The sequence below is a fragment of the Heptranchias perlo genome, chromosome 20 (assembly GCF_035084215.1).
Source record: "Heptranchias perlo isolate sHepPer1 chromosome 20, sHepPer1.hap1, whole genome shotgun sequence".
Taxonomy (NCBI): domain Eukaryota; kingdom Metazoa; phylum Chordata; class Chondrichthyes; order Hexanchiformes; family Hexanchidae; genus Heptranchias; species Heptranchias perlo.
The window spans coordinates 14433859-14451437 of record NC_090344.1 but is presented as its reverse complement, the minus strand read 5'-3'; the positions used below and the strand labels follow the sequence as shown (position 1 = coordinate 14451437).

The window sequence follows — 17579 nt, the reverse complement described above, 5'->3', positions numbered from 1 at the left end:
ATCCAATCTTTCCTCACAGCTAAAATTCTCCAGTCCTGGCACATCCTCGTAAATCTCCTCTGTACTCTCTCTGTTGCAATTACACCCTTCATGTATTGTGGTGAACAGAACTGTACGCAATATCCGAGCTGTGGCCTAACCAGTGTTTTATAGAGTTCGAGCATAACCTCCATGCTCTTACATTCGATGCCGTGTCTAATAAAGGAAAGTATTCCATATGCCTTCCTCACCACCTTAGCTACCTGTCCTGCTACCTTCAGGGATCTGTGGACATGCACTCCAAGGTCCCTGACTTCTTCTACACCTTTCAGTATCCTCCCATTTATTGTGTACTCCCTTTGCCTTATTTGCCTTTCCCAAATGCATTACCTCACACTTCTCCGGATTGAATTCCATTTCCCACTTTTCTGCCAACTCAACCAGTCCATTGATATCTTCCTGCAGCTGACAGCTTTCCTCCTCACGATCAACCATACGGCCAATTTTGTATCATCTGCAAACCTCTTGATCAAGCCCCGTAAATTTAAGTCCAAATCATTAATATATATCATGAAAAGCATGGGACCTCGTACTGAGCCCTGCGGAACCCCACTGGAAACAGCCTTCCAGGCACAAAAACACCCATCGACCATTTCACTTTACTTCCTGCTACTATGCCAATTTTGGATCCAACTCGCCACTCTCCCTTGGATCCCATGAGCTTGTACTTTTTTGACCAGTCTGTCACGTGGGATTGTCTTGAAAGCCTTGCTACAAATCCTTGTATAAATGTGCTGCCCTTATTGACTCTCCTTGTTATCGCCTCAATAAATTCAATCAAGTTAGTCAGACACGACCTCCCCTTAACAAATCCATGCTGACTGGCCTTGATTAGCCTGTGGATTTCCAAGTGACGGTTTATACTGTCGCTTGGAATTGACTCCAATAATTTGCCCACCACCGAGGTTAGGCTGACTGGCCTGTAATTACTCAGTCGATCCCTCGCTCCCTTTTTAAACAATGGTACAACGTTCCCAGTCCTCCAATCATCGGCACCATACCTGTATGAAGTGAGGATTGGAAAATGATGGTCAGAGCCTCCGTTATTTCCTCCCTTGCTTTTTTAACAGCCTGGGATACATTTCATCCGGTCCTGGTGATTGATCTCCCTTCAAAGATGGAAAACACTTTTAAACTTCCTCTCTCACTAAGGTTATCCCATCCAATATTTCACACTCCTCCTCCTTAACTACAACGTCTGCATCGTCCTTCTCTTTTGTGAAGATAGACGCAAAGCATTCATTAAGAACCATACCAACATCTTCCTCCTCCTCACGTAGGTTACCTTTTTAGTCTCTAATAAGCCCCACTGTTTCCCTAGTTATCCTCTTGCTCTTAATGTATTTATAAAAGATCTTTGGGTTTTCCTTGATTTTACTTGCCAATATTGTTTGATGCTCTCCCTTTCCTTTCCTAATTCCTTTTTAATTTCACCCCTGCATTTTTTATACTCCTCTAGGCTTTCTGTAGTATTGAGCTCTCGGTGTCTGACATAAGCTTTTCTTTTCTGCCTCATCTTACCCTGTATGCCCCTTGACATCAAGGGATATAATTTCCTACTCATTGGTCTAAACATCACACATTACAATCTAATCTACTATATTACTCACTCTGGTTTAAGTTTATATTATGGTTGATAACAGACAAAGTCTTTTCTTTCTCCTTATCTGATTAGAGATTCCAACTTGCCGATTCTGTGGAATGGAATGTCTGATCAGTGTTGCCATGGCGACCTGCCCGCAGTCAAGTGCCTGTTTGAGTTTCTAATTCAGACTAAACCTCTCCTCCCCATAATACACATTATATCAGACATTTGATGTCAATGTATTTTAGCCATGTTATGTTAATATCTATGAACCTGCAAAGTGTTGAGATACACAAACCTTTAAAAGTGGGAGCTCAAGTTGATAAAGTGGTAGGAAAAATACATGTGATCCTCGGTTTTACAAATAGAGGTACAGAGCACAAAAGGACAGAGGCCATGTAAACCTGTACAAGTTATTGGTTAGGCTGCGGTTAGAATATTGTGTCAAGTTTTGGGGATCTTACACTCGGAAAGATATCAAGGCCATGGAGAGGGTGCAGAAGAGATCCACTGAAATGTGAAATATCAGTGACGAGAGACTTTAGTTATGAGGAGAGACAAGGGAAACTGGGACTCTTTTCATCAGAACAAAGAACGGTAAGTGGGATCTGAGGGCGGTGTTCAAATTTTGATTCTGGGCATTGTCTAAATGTGTTAGGGACACTCAATGTCTCTGAAGGTCTGTGTACAGGGCGGGGGCAGATGGGTTTATCTTATCATCTTCGGGTTAAATGTTGTTCTCATCGAGGTGAGCACCCAGTGTCAACACTCTCCAGTCAGGTACAGCACGGGTTAGATACAGAGTAAAGACCCTCTGCACTGTACCATCAAACACTCCCAGGGCAGGTACAGCATCGCTTAGATCGAGACAAAATCTCCCTCAGCACTGTCCCATCAAACACTCCCAGGGCAGGTACAGCACAGGTTAGATTCAGAGTAAAGCTCCATCAGCACTACCCTATCCAACACTCCCAGGGCAACCACAGCACGGGTTAGACACAGAGTAATGCTCCCTCTAAACTGTCCCATCAAACACTTCCATGGTAGGTACATCACTGGATAGATACAGACAAAAGCTCCCTCTTCTTGTCCCATCAAACAGTCCCAAGGCACGACAGCACAGGTTAGATACAGAGTAAAGTTCCCTCCACACTGTACTATCAAACCCTCCCAGAGCAGGTACAGCACCAGTTAAGTAAAGAGTAGAGCTCCCACGACACTGTCCCATCAAACACTCACAGACCATACAGAACAGTGTAGGATTTAAACCGCTACTTTCAGGATTATAATTTAATCAAATCTAAGGATTAGTTCGTGACAACAACAAGATCACCACGGTACTGGTATTATGGTTAAAAGCAAAACAGATTTATTCAGCATATCACAATTCGTACAAAAATCCTCGAGATAGAGAGGCTTAAGCCTGCGTGACTCCTTGATTTAATTAACCTTCAGTCCCAGTTATCTAAATGTCTTTTTGACATTATGCTATTACAGCAAATTCCTCCCTCAGTGCCTGTGATTTCCCCAACGTCTGTTCATTCCCACTTTACTGTTGTCAGCATCCTTTTAGTTTTAACTGCAAACTTGACTATAATAACTATAATGCTTCCATCTCGGCCCAGCAGTACTTTCTCATTGAATACACGTTACATGGTTCATACTATATTAATACACAGTACAGTTTACATTTATAGATACATAGATTCATATTAAATGTCATTCAACTTCTACTATTAATTATAATTATACTAAATTAGACCTGTTATTGGGTTAATCCTTACAATTCCCTATCTTGAGGGTGAGGTATTTATGCCGATCCCTCATACTGCATCCGAATATATTGTAAGTTCCCATTTTTTGTTCCTCTCTATTCGGTCTTGGGTTCTTATATCTGATGATCCTGTCACTTCCATGGTGCAATTTAAGCCTTTCTGATTCCTATCAAAACCACACGTGTCTACTGAGTGGTCATATAAATCATCGGGGCAAATGAGGGCATCTTCACTGGAATAGCAACCCTGTAGGTTCGGTTCTATCCAAGTTAACTCTCTTAATTGGACCAACCATTGGGGTGGTGTCCAAAATCGGCTAACAGTAGCTCCTTTCACAACTCCTATATTTTGCACTCTGTAGTGTTTTGTTTTAAACACAGGTTCTGGATCTGAGACAATATAGTACACAGGGGAAAGTAAAAGGTGCTACTATATTTTAACACTTATAACATACAAGTACTGTAACAGACAAACAATCAATCACAAGCTCACGTCCGTCTGCCCGTCGGGGACCCCTGAAGTCGACGGCTGGTAATTGAGCCTGTAGTTTTCCCAGGCACCGGATGCACTCCCAGTCCTCGGTGCAGTCCTCCGAGTCTGGGAAGTCCCCGATAGTTATACTGGGGCGGAAACAAGTGGACTTGTGGCGGACGGCCAGCTCAAACAGCTGGTGGCCTTGAGGCGTCTTGCGCGATGTAAACACGTTCAGCTGCTGACAACACTTGTGATATGTCATTACAGTTCACCCTTATGTTACACACTCTGAACAGGGTATTGGGTATCGTTCGGTTCATACTACATGAGAATTCCTACTCCTAGTACCAACAACTTCTGGCTCCCTACCTCGTGGCATTCATGCTTGATTGGACGAAATTTGATGAATTTTCTGATTTTACATAAATCTGTATCTCCATTGATAAGATTTAGATTTAAACCATATTCTTGCATCTCCATTTTGAACCTGAATGGTTCAAATTTTGGGTCAATTTTCACCTTAACCCGTAGCCTTAAAACAAAACAAATCAAATGTTTTTCAAAAGAAGAAAAGCAGATTGGATCAAGGCTGATGATTGCTTTTCCTTCTCTATTTAATTTTGAATGATTGAAACAAAATCACCATGCTGTGACATTTGATATCTGCCGATATCTGCAGCTAAGGTCTTAAATTTTTAACACCACTGGATCGCTTCCTGCCCCAAATTCCTCCAGAAAAGATTGCACCGTTACTTTGTAAAGCCATTTCATGTAAAAGAACGCCTCTTGGTAATCCTGCACCATCAACACTCATGTGGTCCCGAAAATCAGGGTCACCTGTTTTAAACGAAACACAGAAAATCCATTGTGGTGCTTCCTGAGAGCCACAATGTCAGATCATCATTTATTATTTCTTTTGTCCAAAGGAATAATCCCTTTACCCGAAACAAATCCAGAAAACAAAACAGGAGAGAATGACTGCCCAGCCCCCCTCCCTTGCTCTCTCTCTGGAGCTGGCAGCCTGTCTGAAATAAAGCCTGTCTCTCCCACACACAGATGTACGTAGGACTGCCAACTGGAATTTCCAACTCCAAATCCTTCTCTCTGTGTTTTCAAGATGTAACCACATTAAGAAAAATGTTTTGTGTTTTTGATTTCATTTATTCCCTCAGGGGAGGAGGGTTTAGGGGTCCTCACCTTACACTCCTGAAGAAAGGGGGTGTCTCCCTTCAAAATTCACAAAAATCATTGTTTTTATCAAGAGACAATAACACTGTTTACATTACCTGCTCTTTCCACTTTCAGAATGCTGTGACTCCAAAGGTGTCAGATCAACAGCTTAAAAAAACTAGTGCAGTCCAAATACTTAACTTCAGCAATACAGAAGTACGGGTTAGTTACTTCTTGCTTGTCAAAACCTTAAGGTGTGGGGGAAGAATCAATCACAATCGCACAAAATGCTTCGAAGAAGTTCAGATTAATTTATAACCAGAGACCATCCTGCAACTGTAACTTGTAATTCTTTAAAGCTGCACTTTATCTTTTCTTTTACAATTAAATCTCATTTTGTCAATTATTTTATATAATTGCTGGGTCCGCTGTTATTTGTTATTTATATTAATGATTTGGATGAGAATTTAGGAGGCATGGTTAGTAAGTTTGCAGATGACACCAAGATTGGTGGCATTGTGGACAGTGAAGAAGGTTATCTGGGATTGCAACGGGATCTTGATCAATTGGGCCAGTGGGCCGATGAATGGCAGATGGAGTTTAATTTAGATAAATGTGAGGTGATGCATTTTGGTAGATCGAATCGGGCCAGGACCTACTCCGTTAATGGTAGGGCGTTGGGGAGAGTTATAGAACAAAGAGATCTAGGAGTACAGATTCATAGCTCCTTGAAAGTGGAGTCACAGGTGGATAGGGTGGTGAAGAAGGCATTCGGCATGCTTGGTTTCATTGGTCAGAACATTGAATGCAGGAGTTGGGATGTCTTGTTGAAGTTGTACAGGGCATTGGTGAGGCCACACTTGGAGTACTGTGTACAGTTCTGGTCACCCTATTATAGAAAGGATATTATTAAACTAGAAAGAGTGCAGAAAAGATTTACTAGGATGCTACCGGGACTTGATGGTTTGACTTACAGGGAGAGGTTAGACAGACTGGGACTTTTTTCCCTGGAGAGTAGGAGGTTAAAGGGTGATCTTATAGAAGTCTATAAAATAATGAGGGGCATAGATAAGGTCGATAGTCAAAATCTTTTCCCAAAGGTAGGGGAGTCTATAACGAGGGGCATAGATTTAAGGTGAGAGGGGAGAGATACAAAAGGGTCCAGAGGGGCAATTTTTTCACTCAAAGGGTGGTGAGTGTCTGGAACGAGCTGCCAGAGGCAGTAGTAGAGGCGGGTACAATTTTGTCTTTTAAAAAGCATTTGGACAGTTACATGGGTAAGATGGGTATAGAGGGATATGGGCTAAGTGCAGGCAATTGGGACTAGCTTAGTGGTATAAACTGGGCGACATGGACATGTTGGGCCGAAGGGCCTGTTTCCATGTTGTAACTTCTATGATTCTATGATTCTATGAAATGCAAAGGTTGTTGCTTGGTGAATTGAAAACAGATGTCGGTGTCCTTGGAAGGGGTTAACTTTATTTTTTGCAGAAACAAAACGACGGAGCCAGATATCAGATGCACGCAGTGTTCTCAGCGTACGTCAACGCAGCTTTCAAGTAAATTCTTAAAAAAAAAACAATCGTACCGGGAAATAGCATCTCCGTTCGTACATTTTAGTTTTTAGTTAGTCCAGTATTTCCAGTTTGTTGTGATCAACTTTTTGTTGAGGTCCCCTCATTTTCTAATTGTTTCTTAAGTTTTATAATTTGCTATCATCGCCATAATACAACTCTAGCTTTCCAATTCATTGTTTTTTGACATACTTTCGTGGGTATGATTGTAACCAACTCTCCGAGCTGTTCTAGGTTTCCTGCTTTTCCTATCAAGGTGATATCAGATATCCTTTTTTATCTGTTCCGTTTTTGGATCACTTTTTAAAAAAAACCACAGCCAATCACAAGATAAAAAGGGGTGTGCTGTCAGATCTAACAGCTATCACATTTTAGTACAACCAAGATTAATCCCAAAATTATCAAAATTGATGCCCTGTGCTAGATAACAAGATGTCGTTCTTCGATTTACAGTTACACACATTAATTCCGTACATTAATTCACGCTCACCAATACTCAACACAACTTAAACTTCAAATCACTCGACATATAAGAAATTCAAAATGCCAATTTTTCTGTGAAGATCCCATGTCTGGAATTTGACACACTCACATTTCATAAGAACCAGAATTTAATAGGTCTCTTAACGTTAATAACTTCAATTTTAATTCAGCAATATCAGAAATAAACACAAGACAAAACAGATACATTGCACAAAAGAGGAAAACACGTAAGATGCAGTAAGAAGGGTGCGTGGCCCACAACATCAACAGAAAACACTCACAATAAGGACAGGCTTTTTAAAGAGACAGTACACTGAAAACAAAAGAACACATTCTGTAGTTATTGTCCCCCCCCCCCCCCCTTTTTAAATCATTTATCCTTCATCTCTGCATTCCATTTTCAATCTATAATTTTTCCTACTTAATTCTAAACTGATTTAAAATCTCATGTTGGAAAGTCCCTTTACTCCCATGTTGAAAAGCTTTCTTGTTTCGGGCAGCAGCTTGGTTAAAGACAATAAAAGGAAAGCCAACTCGCAAGTCTGAAGTGAGAGCAGATAAAATAACATTCTTCATATCACTGTCTTCAAAATTGGGGTGGTAATTCTGAAACGTCTGTGGACACTGTCGTAATTCTGGGGGGCACGTTTGTGGACTAATTGGTCCCAATTGTTGGTCACATGCTTGTAGTTCGGAATAATCTAAGGGCTGAGACCGTTGGGATGCACCTGCCCAGGGGACCCCAGGTGGAGAATTTGCTCCTCCCGCTGCTGGTGCTGCACCTGGTACATTGGGAACTACCCGAGTTCTGATAATAACACTCACCGGGTTTTCTGCACTTGGGGAATCAAGTGGGCCTTGTCTTCGCCAGGGGCTTTTCCCTTAATTTGGGCGACGGAAACCGGTTTCTCCTCACGGTTCACATGGGACGGAGGATCTCGTGCAGGGAGGGGTGGCAGAGGGGGATATAAGTTCTCACTATACTCATTTCTTTCTTGACCATAATCCACGTCAGGGTCCCCCGGGGTCATTGCCGCTACCACTGCATGTTACACGCTCAGTTGTTTTTCTAACTGGCTAACTCTGGTATGGCATTGACGATGATCCACCTCTCTCTGGGGGCGCTTGAGAGCTTCTCTCAAAGCACCTCTTGCATCCTCGAAGTTTTTAGTGAGACGAGTATTGTCTTTCATTACAGTTTCTGGCTGACATCGTATTTCTTCTAAATTATGTAATGCTGATCCAGCATTTACAGCCTTAACACTTTGATGTTACATGATTGCAGCTGCCGATGCAACTTGGTATTTTAGACCATCAACCTGACTATCTTTCTCAGCAAGTTCTTTCTGCTGCCGTTTTAACTGTTCATCAATCTGACTATCTTTCTCAGCAAGTTCTTTCTGCTGCCGTTTTAACTGTTCATTCTGTACCAGGATAATGTGCCGATCTTGTCCCGTGCAATACGAGGGTGCAGAAGTGATCAAGCGGATCGCCCGATCCCGCCTCCATTTTTTATCGGTAATTTTCTGTTCAATCAACGCCACGGCGTCCTTCAATGTAACTTCCGGGCCTTTACCCAGGCATTCTAACAATAAGACCTGTCCATCGGTCCCGCTACATTTCTTCTCTATCCGGGTATTATAATCCTCCCAAAGATTCCCGTTTGTTATCTTGTTGTACTTCAGAGCACCACTATCCATTAGTTATTACTAACCCTCCACGAGGATTGACTGGTGATCAAGTGATAACCCTCGCGTCCATTACCTTATATCCAGTGATACCAGCTGTTTTGGCTGTTGTCAGAAATAGTCCCTTCGTGGTCGCCAGTTGCAGGACTTAAACCACTACTTTCAGGATTATAATCTAATCCATCTAAGAACTGGTTCGTGACAACAACAAGATAACCACGGTACTGGTAATTTGGTTAAAGGCAAAACAGATTTATTAAGCACATCACAATTGGTACAAAAAGGTGATACTTAATAAAGGTGAATCGTCACAGTCTGTTCCTTGAAACCTCGGAAGTATCCCTCCATGTGACTGTGGTGCGGTCTCTCTCTCTCTCTCTCGCTGTGTTCTGTTCACTGAAGAGTTCTCTTCTTCCTTGCCAGAATCTTGCGTGCCTTCCTCAGCTTTTGAGGTCTCTTCTTATTCCCTTTTTCAGTTTATGAGCAGTTCACTATCACATCCACATCTCTCAGCCTGACCATTATTCATGTCTCTCAACCTTCAGAAGTTACATTCCAAGCATAACTCCTGGTACCATCCGTGCCTTGTTGTTACAGATGGAACAGAACCTTATCTTAGAGTTTACATTGCCAGCCTTCACAGAACCGTTTCTATAAACAGACTTCTATTCACGAGCTTGTGGAGGCTCGAGATAGAGAGGCCTAAGCCTGTGTGACACCTTGATTTAATTAACCTTCAGTCCCAGTTATCTACATGTCTTTTAGACATTATGCTATTCCAGCACATTACTCCCTTAGTGCCTGTGATTTCCCCAAGGTCTGTAAATTCCCACATTAATGGGTTAATCCTTACACGTTGTTCTTCCTTACTCGAAACACCATTGTACAGGACCCTTCTGTTCCGTGCCTAGTAACTCTGAACCATGGAAGAGAGCGGCTGGGACACTTTTCTTACAAGCCTCAAGATTAACCCGCACGGCGACTTTGCTGTCACTGAAGAGAGACGAGAAAGAACAAAGTACCGTTTGTCCCTCTCAGTGTGGCTCTGAAGGACTGTGTCCAGGCTGAAGTTCTGCTCTACCGGACGATCCTCCCCCGAAAATGTCCTTTCTGAACTCCAGTCAGGTGATGCTAAACACTCAGGTGGGAAAAACCAAAATCTACAACAAGGTGTTCAAAACAAAGTTGATTCATTTATCATGTCCAGAATATTAAACTCAAGCCCGGTTATAGGGGTTATTAACATCAGCAGAAACAAAACCCCAACTGTCAGAATGAACATGGTTCAGTCCTGGATGTGATTAACAGCAGAATCCAACCCTGCAGTCATATGGGGAAAACTCTCCAGTGGCTGGAGTCATATCCAGCACAAAGGAAGATGGTGGTGTATGTTGGAGGCCAATCATCTCAGCCCCAGGACATTGCTGCAGGAGTTCCTCAGGACAGTGTCCTGGGCCCAACCATCTTCAGCTGCTTCATCAATGACCTTCCCTCCATCATAAGGTCAGAAATGGGGATGTTCGCTGAAGATTGCACAATGTTCAGTTCCATTCGCAACCCCTCAAATAATGAAGCAGTCCAAGCCCGCAGGCAGCAAGACCTGGACAACATCCAGGCTTGGGCTCATAAGTGGCAAGTAATATTCGCGCCAGACAAGTGCCAGGCAATGACCATCTCCAACAACAGAGAAGCTAACCACCTCCCCTTGACATTCAACTGCATTACCATCGCCGAAACCCTCACCATCAACATCCTGGGGGTCACCATTGACCAGAAACTTAACTGGACCAGCCATATATATACTGTGGCTGCAAGAGCAGGTCAGAGGCTGGGTCTTCTGCGGCAGGTGACTCACCTCCTGACTCCCCAAAGCCTTTCCACCACCTACAAGGCACAAGTCAGGAGTGTGATGGAATACTCTCCACTTGCCTGGATAAGTGCATCTCCAACAACATTCATGAAGCTCGACACCATCCAAGAGAAAGCAGCCCGCTTGATTGGCACCCATCCACCACCCTAAACATTCTCTCCCTTCACTGCAGTCGCACTGTGGCTGCAGTGTGTACCATCCACAGGATGCACTGCAGCAACTCGCCAAGGCATCGTCGACAGCACCTCCCAAACCCGCGACCTCTACCACCTAGAAGGACAAGAGCAACAGCTACATGGGAACAACAACATCTGCACGTTCCCCTCCAAGTCACACACCATCCCCACTTGGAAATATATCGCCGTTCCATCATCGTCGCTGGGTCAAAATCCTGGAACTCCCTTCCTAACAGCACTGTGGGAGAACCTTCACCACACAGGCTGCAGCGATTCAAGAAGGCGTCTCACTACCATCTTCTCTGGGGCAATTAGGGATGGGCAATAAATGCCGGCCTCGCCAGCTACACACACATCCCATGAACGAATTTTAAAAAATGTGAACTCAGTGGTGTCTCAGCACGTGTGATGACTGAGCGAACCCCTTCCCAAACACGGAGCAGGTGAACAGTCTCTCCCCAGTGTGAGTATGTTGGTGTTTCAGGAGATCATTTGTGCTTTTAAAGCCCTTCTCACAGTCAGAACATTTAAATAGTCTCTCCCCAGGGTGAGTACATTGGTGTGTCAGCTGATTCCTGTTGCTTTTATATCTCTTCCCACAGTCAGAACATTTAAGAGGTCTCTCATCACAGTGAACTCGTTGGTGTGTCAGAAGGTGGGAAGACCGAGTGAATCTCTTCTTACACACGGAGCAGGTGAACGGCCTCTCTCCAGTGTGAGTGCGTTGATGTCTCCACAGTTCATATTTGCTGTTATAGCTCTTCTCACAGTCAGAACATGTAAAACGTCTCTCCCCAGAGTGAACAAGTTGGTGCATCAGCAGTTCGGATGAAATAGTGAATCCCTTCCCTCACACGGAGCAGGTGAACGGCCTCTCCCCAGTGTGAGTACGTTGGTGTGTCAGCAGATTCCTTTTGCTTTTAAACCTCTTCCCACAGTCAGAACATTTAAAAGGTCTCTTATCAGTGTGAACTTGCTGGTGTCTCAGCAGATGGGATGGCCGAGTAAATCTCTTCCTACACACAGAGCAGGGAAATGGCCTTTCCCCAGTGTGAGTGCATTGGTGTGTCAGCAAATTAATTTTACTTTTAAACCTCTTCTCACAGAGAGAACATTTAAAAGGTCTCTTATCAGAGTGAACTCGCTGGTGTGTCAGCAGGTTGGATGACTGTGTGAATCTCTTCTTACACACTGAGCAGCAGAACGGTCTCTCCTCAGTGTGAACTTGCTGGTGTATCAGCAGGTGGGATGACCGAGTAAATCTCTTCTTACACACAGAGCAGATGAACGGCCTCTCCCCAGTGTGAGCGCTTTGATGCCTCAGCAGATTAATTTTGCTTTTAAACCTCTTCTCACAGTCAGAACATTGAAAAGGTCTCTCATTGGAGTGAACTCGTTGGTGTCTCAGCAGGGTGGATGACTGAGTGAATCTCTTCCCACACACAGAGCAGGAGAACTTACTCTTGCCAGTGTGAACTCGCTGGTGTATCAGCAGGGTGGGGGACTGAGTGAATCTCTTCCCACGCAGAGAGCAGGAGAACGGCCTCTCCCCAGTGTGAACTCGCTGGTGTGCAATCAGGTGGGATGACTGAGTAAATCTCTTCTTACACAAGGAACAGGAGAACGGCCGGTCCCCAGTGTGAGCGCTTTGATGTCTCAGCAGATTAATTTTGCTTTTAAAGCTCCTCTCACATTCAGAACATTTAAAAGGTCTCTCATCAGTGTGAATTCGCTGGTGTCTCAGCAGGTTGGATGACTGAGTGAATCTTTTCTTACACACGGAGCAGGTGAATGGCCTCTCCCCAGTGTGACTGCGTCGATGAGTTTCCAGCTCTGAAGGGTAATTGAATCCCTTCCCACAGTCCTGACATATCCATGGTTTCTCCGTGGTCCGGGTGTCCTTGTGTCTCTCCAGGTTGGAGGATGAGTTGAAGCCTCGTCCACACACACAACACGTGTACCGTTTCTCCCCACTGTGAATGGTCTGATGTTTTTGCAGACTGTGTATCTGATTAAAGCTCTTTCCACAGTCAGTGCACTGTAACACTCTCACTCGGGTGTGTGTGTCTCGGTGCTTTTCCACTCACACTGATGTTTGAAATCTTCTCTCACAGACAGAACAGACAATCATTTCTCCTTCCACATTCAAAGGCCGATGATATTCAGGTCCTGATGAATCGTGTGACTCTGTCAGATCTTGACGTGATCTTTGGTTTGAGTTTCCTGTCTGCAAATCCTCCCCTTCTAATACCCTGCAAAAGGAGTTTACAAAAGTTATCACTGTAAATACAGGATAGAAATTCGGAACAGACAATTCTAGTTTCTATGGAACATTATTTCCTCTCTCATTCCTCAAAGCTGTAAATCCCCGCCCCACACACTCTCCCTCCTCCCTGTGCTGAAATCCAAACCCATCGCATTATCTTTCAATATCCCAAAACCATGAGCAAAACGGTGAGAGAGCATGAGGGATTGAATGGGAGAGAGCGGGAGAGGGTGAATGTGAGAGAGTGGTTGAGGTAGAGTGTGAGAAACTGAACATGAGTGAGTGAATGTGAGTACAGCAGTGGGCTCGGTGTGTAGAATGAAGTGGGGCAGGTGGAGCATGTTTCAGTGGGGCAGCATTAGGTTTAGAATAGTAATGGAAAAGGACAAGGGACAATCAAATGTGAAAATTCTTAACTGGAGGAGGGCTTATTCCGGTGAGCTAAAAGGGGATCTTGTCCAGGTGGATTGGAATCAAAAATTGGCAGGCAGATCAGTAATTGAATGGGAGGCCTTCAGGGAGGAGTTGGTTTGGGTACAGAGCAGACAGATTCCCACGAGGAGGAAAGGAACGGCCTCCAAAGCTGGATCTCCCTTGATGACTAAAGGTATAGAGATCACTATTTCTCCTTCATTTACAAACCTTCCCTGCCCAATCATCATTCTCCTTCATTTACAGATATCCCCTGATCGATCACCATTTCTCCATGATTTACAGACGCTCCCTGACCGATCACAATTCCTCCTTCATTTACAGACGCTCCATGACCGATCACCACTTCTTCATTTACAGGCGCTCCCTGTTCGATCACCATGTCTCCTTCATTTACAGACGCTCCCTCATCGATCACTATTTCTCCTTCATTTACAAACAATCCCTGAACAATCACCATTTCTCCTTCATTTATAGACGCTCGCTGACCGATCACCATTTCTCCATTATTTACAGATGGTCCCTGACCGATCACCATTTTATCTTCATTTACACACGCTCCCTGACCGATCACCATTTCACCTTCATTTATAGACACTCCCTGAACGATCACCATTTCTCCTTCATTTACAGACGCTCCCTGACCGATCACCATTTCTCCTTCATTTACAGACGCTCCCTGAGAATTCCCAGTTTACACCGCGCATGCGCGGGGCCGCGGCCTTTTGTTGAGAGTTGGTCCGGAGCGAAACGGGAGAAACCGGAAACCGGCGGGTAGTGAGGGGGGATAATGTTCACTGTTTTATATTCGGGTCTGGGGCCGCACTCGGGGTTTGTGAAGCCTGAGCCTGGGCCTGAGCCCGGACCCGGGCCCCGGGGTTTATTGATCCTCTTGCTCCGATCCTCTCACCTGCACCGAACGCGCTCCTCCCGCAGCCTCGACTGGCCGCGCATGCTCAGGACACACTGCCCGATTATGAGTCACTACTGCGCCTGCGCGCTGTGCTCCACTGATTCAGATAGGGCACAATCTGTACCGCCCTGCATGCTGGGGGATACCGCCGCCATTGATGGTCTTAATATCTGGCCGAAAATCAAAGACATTGGAAGCACTGATGTGGAGATGCCGGTGATGGACTGGGGTTGACAATTGTAAACAATTTTACAACACCAAGTTATAATCCAGCAATTTTATTTTAAATTCACAAGCTTTCGGAGGCTTCCTCCTTCCTCAGGTGAACGATATGAAAATGAAATCCTCGAAATGAAATCGCATTTATAATTCACAGAACAATGCTTGGTGATTTCAGACAGTTTTTTCAACTGCCCGTTGCCAAGGCAATCAGTGTGCAGACAGACAGGTGTTACCTGCCAGGTCTCAGAATATACAAATCACCAAAAAAAACAACAAACAAAAAAAACAGAGATAGAGAGGTAGAAACATAGAAAAGACAGCAACTGACCCGTTATATTAAAAACAGATAACATTTGTTCGCTGGTGGGGTAACGTGTAGCGTGACATGAACCCAAGATCCCGGTTGAGGCCGTCCTCATGGGTGCGGAACTTGGCTATCAATTTCTGCTCGACGATTTTGCGTTGTCGTGTGTCTCGAAGGCCGCCTTGGAGTACGCTTACCCGAAGGTCGGTGGCTGAATGTCCATGACTGCTGAAGTGTTCCCCGACTGGGAGGGAACCCTCCTGTTTGGCGATTGTTGCGCGGTGTCCGTTCATCCGTTGTCGCAGCGTCTGCATGGTCTCGCCAATGTACCATGCTCTGGGGCATCCTTTCCTGCAACGTATGAGGTAGACAACGTTGGCCGAGTCACAGGAGTATGAACCATGCACCTGGTGGGTGGTGTCCTCTCGTGTGATGGTGGTATCCGTGTCGATGATCTGGCATGTCTTGCAGAGGTTACCGTGGCAGGGTTGTGTGGTGTCGTGGACGCTGTTCTCTTGAAAGCTGGGTAATTTGCTGCGAACGATGGTCTGTTTGAGGTTGGGTGGTTGTTTAAAGGCGAGTAGTGGAGGTGTGGGGATGGCCATAGCGAGGTGTTTGTCCTCATTGATGACATGTTGAAGGCTGCGGAGAACATGGCGTAGTTTCTCCGCTCCGGGGAAGTACTGGACGACGAAGGGTACTCTGTTGGTTGCGTCCCGTGTTAGTCTCCTGAGGAGGTCTATGCGATTTTTTGCTGTGGCCCGTCGGAACTGTCGATCGATGAGTCGAGCGTCATATCCCGTTCTTACTAGGAAGCAGTGAGATCGCGTTTGGACCATGGATAATAAAATAAACTGAAACCCCAGCCCTTCGTGCCATTTAAACCGGAAAAACACAAAGCGTAGTCGCCCCCCCCCCCCCACCCCCCCCCACTTTGCAGAAATCCAGAAAATATTTTGTCGGTAACTTTTATTAATTTCGTTTTATTAAATGTTGCAACTGACCGGTTCAATTAATGTTTATTTTCCAACTGCACCGCAGGACCGCCAGTCTCACCATTAACTCCGTCCTGGTGATTAAGGAGAATTCCGGACCATTAAGAAGAGCGGAAATTTATAGGAATTTCCTGCAACTAGTGGGATGCCGCAGGGATCAATGCCGGGGACCTCAACTATTTAAAATATATATCAATAACTTTGATAATGGAACAGAGTGTCTTGTGGCCAAATTAGCTGATGATACAAAGATAGGTGGAAAAGCAACATGCGATGAGGACACAAAGTGTCAGCAAAGGGATGTTGACTGGTAAAGCGAATGAGCAAAAATTTGGCAGATGGAATCTTATGTGGGAAAATGTGAAGTCATCCACATTGGGAGGAAAAATAAAAAAGCAAAATATTGTTTGAATGGAGAAATACTAAAAAATGCTGTGGAACAGAGGGATCTGGGTGTCCTTGTGCACGAAACACCAAAAGTGAACATGCAGTTGCAGCAGGTAGTCCGGAAGGCAAACAGAATATTAGCCTTAATTTCCAGGGGTATGAAGTGTAAAAGCAGGGAAGTCATGCTACAACTGTACAGGATGCTGGTGAGACCACATCTGAGGTACTGCGTACAGTTCTGGTGCCCTTATTTAAGGAATGACAGACTTGCATCGGAGGCAGTTCGGAGAAAGTTCAGTAGGTTGATTCCGGGTATGGAAGGTTTGTCTTACGTGGAAAGATTGAACAGGTTGGGTCTATACTCATTGGAATTTAGAAGAATGAGAGGAGATCTTATTGAAACATGCAAGATTCTGATGGGACTTGATAGGGTAGATGCTGAGAGGATGTTACCCCTCATGGGGGTATCTAAAACGAGGGGGCATAGTATAAGAATAAGGGGTCGCCCGTTTAAGACGGAAATGAGGAGGAATTTCTTCTTCCAGAGAGCCGTGAATCTTTGGAATTCTTCACCCAAAAAGCTGCGGAGGCTGAGTCATTGAATATATTCAAGGCTGAGTTAGACAAATTTTTGATCAGCAAGGGAGTTAAAGGATATGGGGAAAGGGCGGAAAAGTGGAGTTGAGGTAAAAATCAGATCAGCCATGATCACATTAAATGGCTGAGCAGGCTCGAGGGGCCGAATGACCTGTTCCTGCTCCTATCTCTTATGGTCTTATGGTAAATTGACTGGAGGGATGAGCGGACAGTTGGTCCTCCAACCAATCGGAGTGTGTGAGGGGCGCGAGTTGCGGCACTGAATGGGCGGGGCTAAGCCCAGATGACCCCATTGTCTGAAGCATCATTTTTAAAAATTAATTTATCTGAAGCTCCAGTAGAAAACTCGACCTTTCTGTTGTGGTTTGGCATAAATGAAACCAGATGAGGTGGAGCAAACATTTCAACATTTGTTGGAAAAACACATTAATTAAGAACAACCAACATGGATTATTTGAGATATCTCAAGTCAACTGATAAAGGGAATGTAGTGGATGTTGTGTAGATGGATTGTGAAAAGGTGTTTGATAAGATGTCGGACAGGAGGCTTGTTTATAAAATTAATACTCACGGTATTAAATTGAATTGGGCAGTATTGATAGGAAGTTGTGGAAAGGGCAGAAAACATG

The 17579-nt window shown here is 44.5% G+C and overlaps 1 pseudogene; it reads right to left on the bottom strand.

Annotated features, from left to right (window-relative positions):
* Positions 1-7272: 7272 nt before the first annotated feature.
* Positions 7273-14031, bottom strand: LOC137335932 (zinc finger protein 585A-like; annotated as a pseudogene).
* Between the last annotated feature and the right edge of the window lie 3548 nt (positions 14032-17579).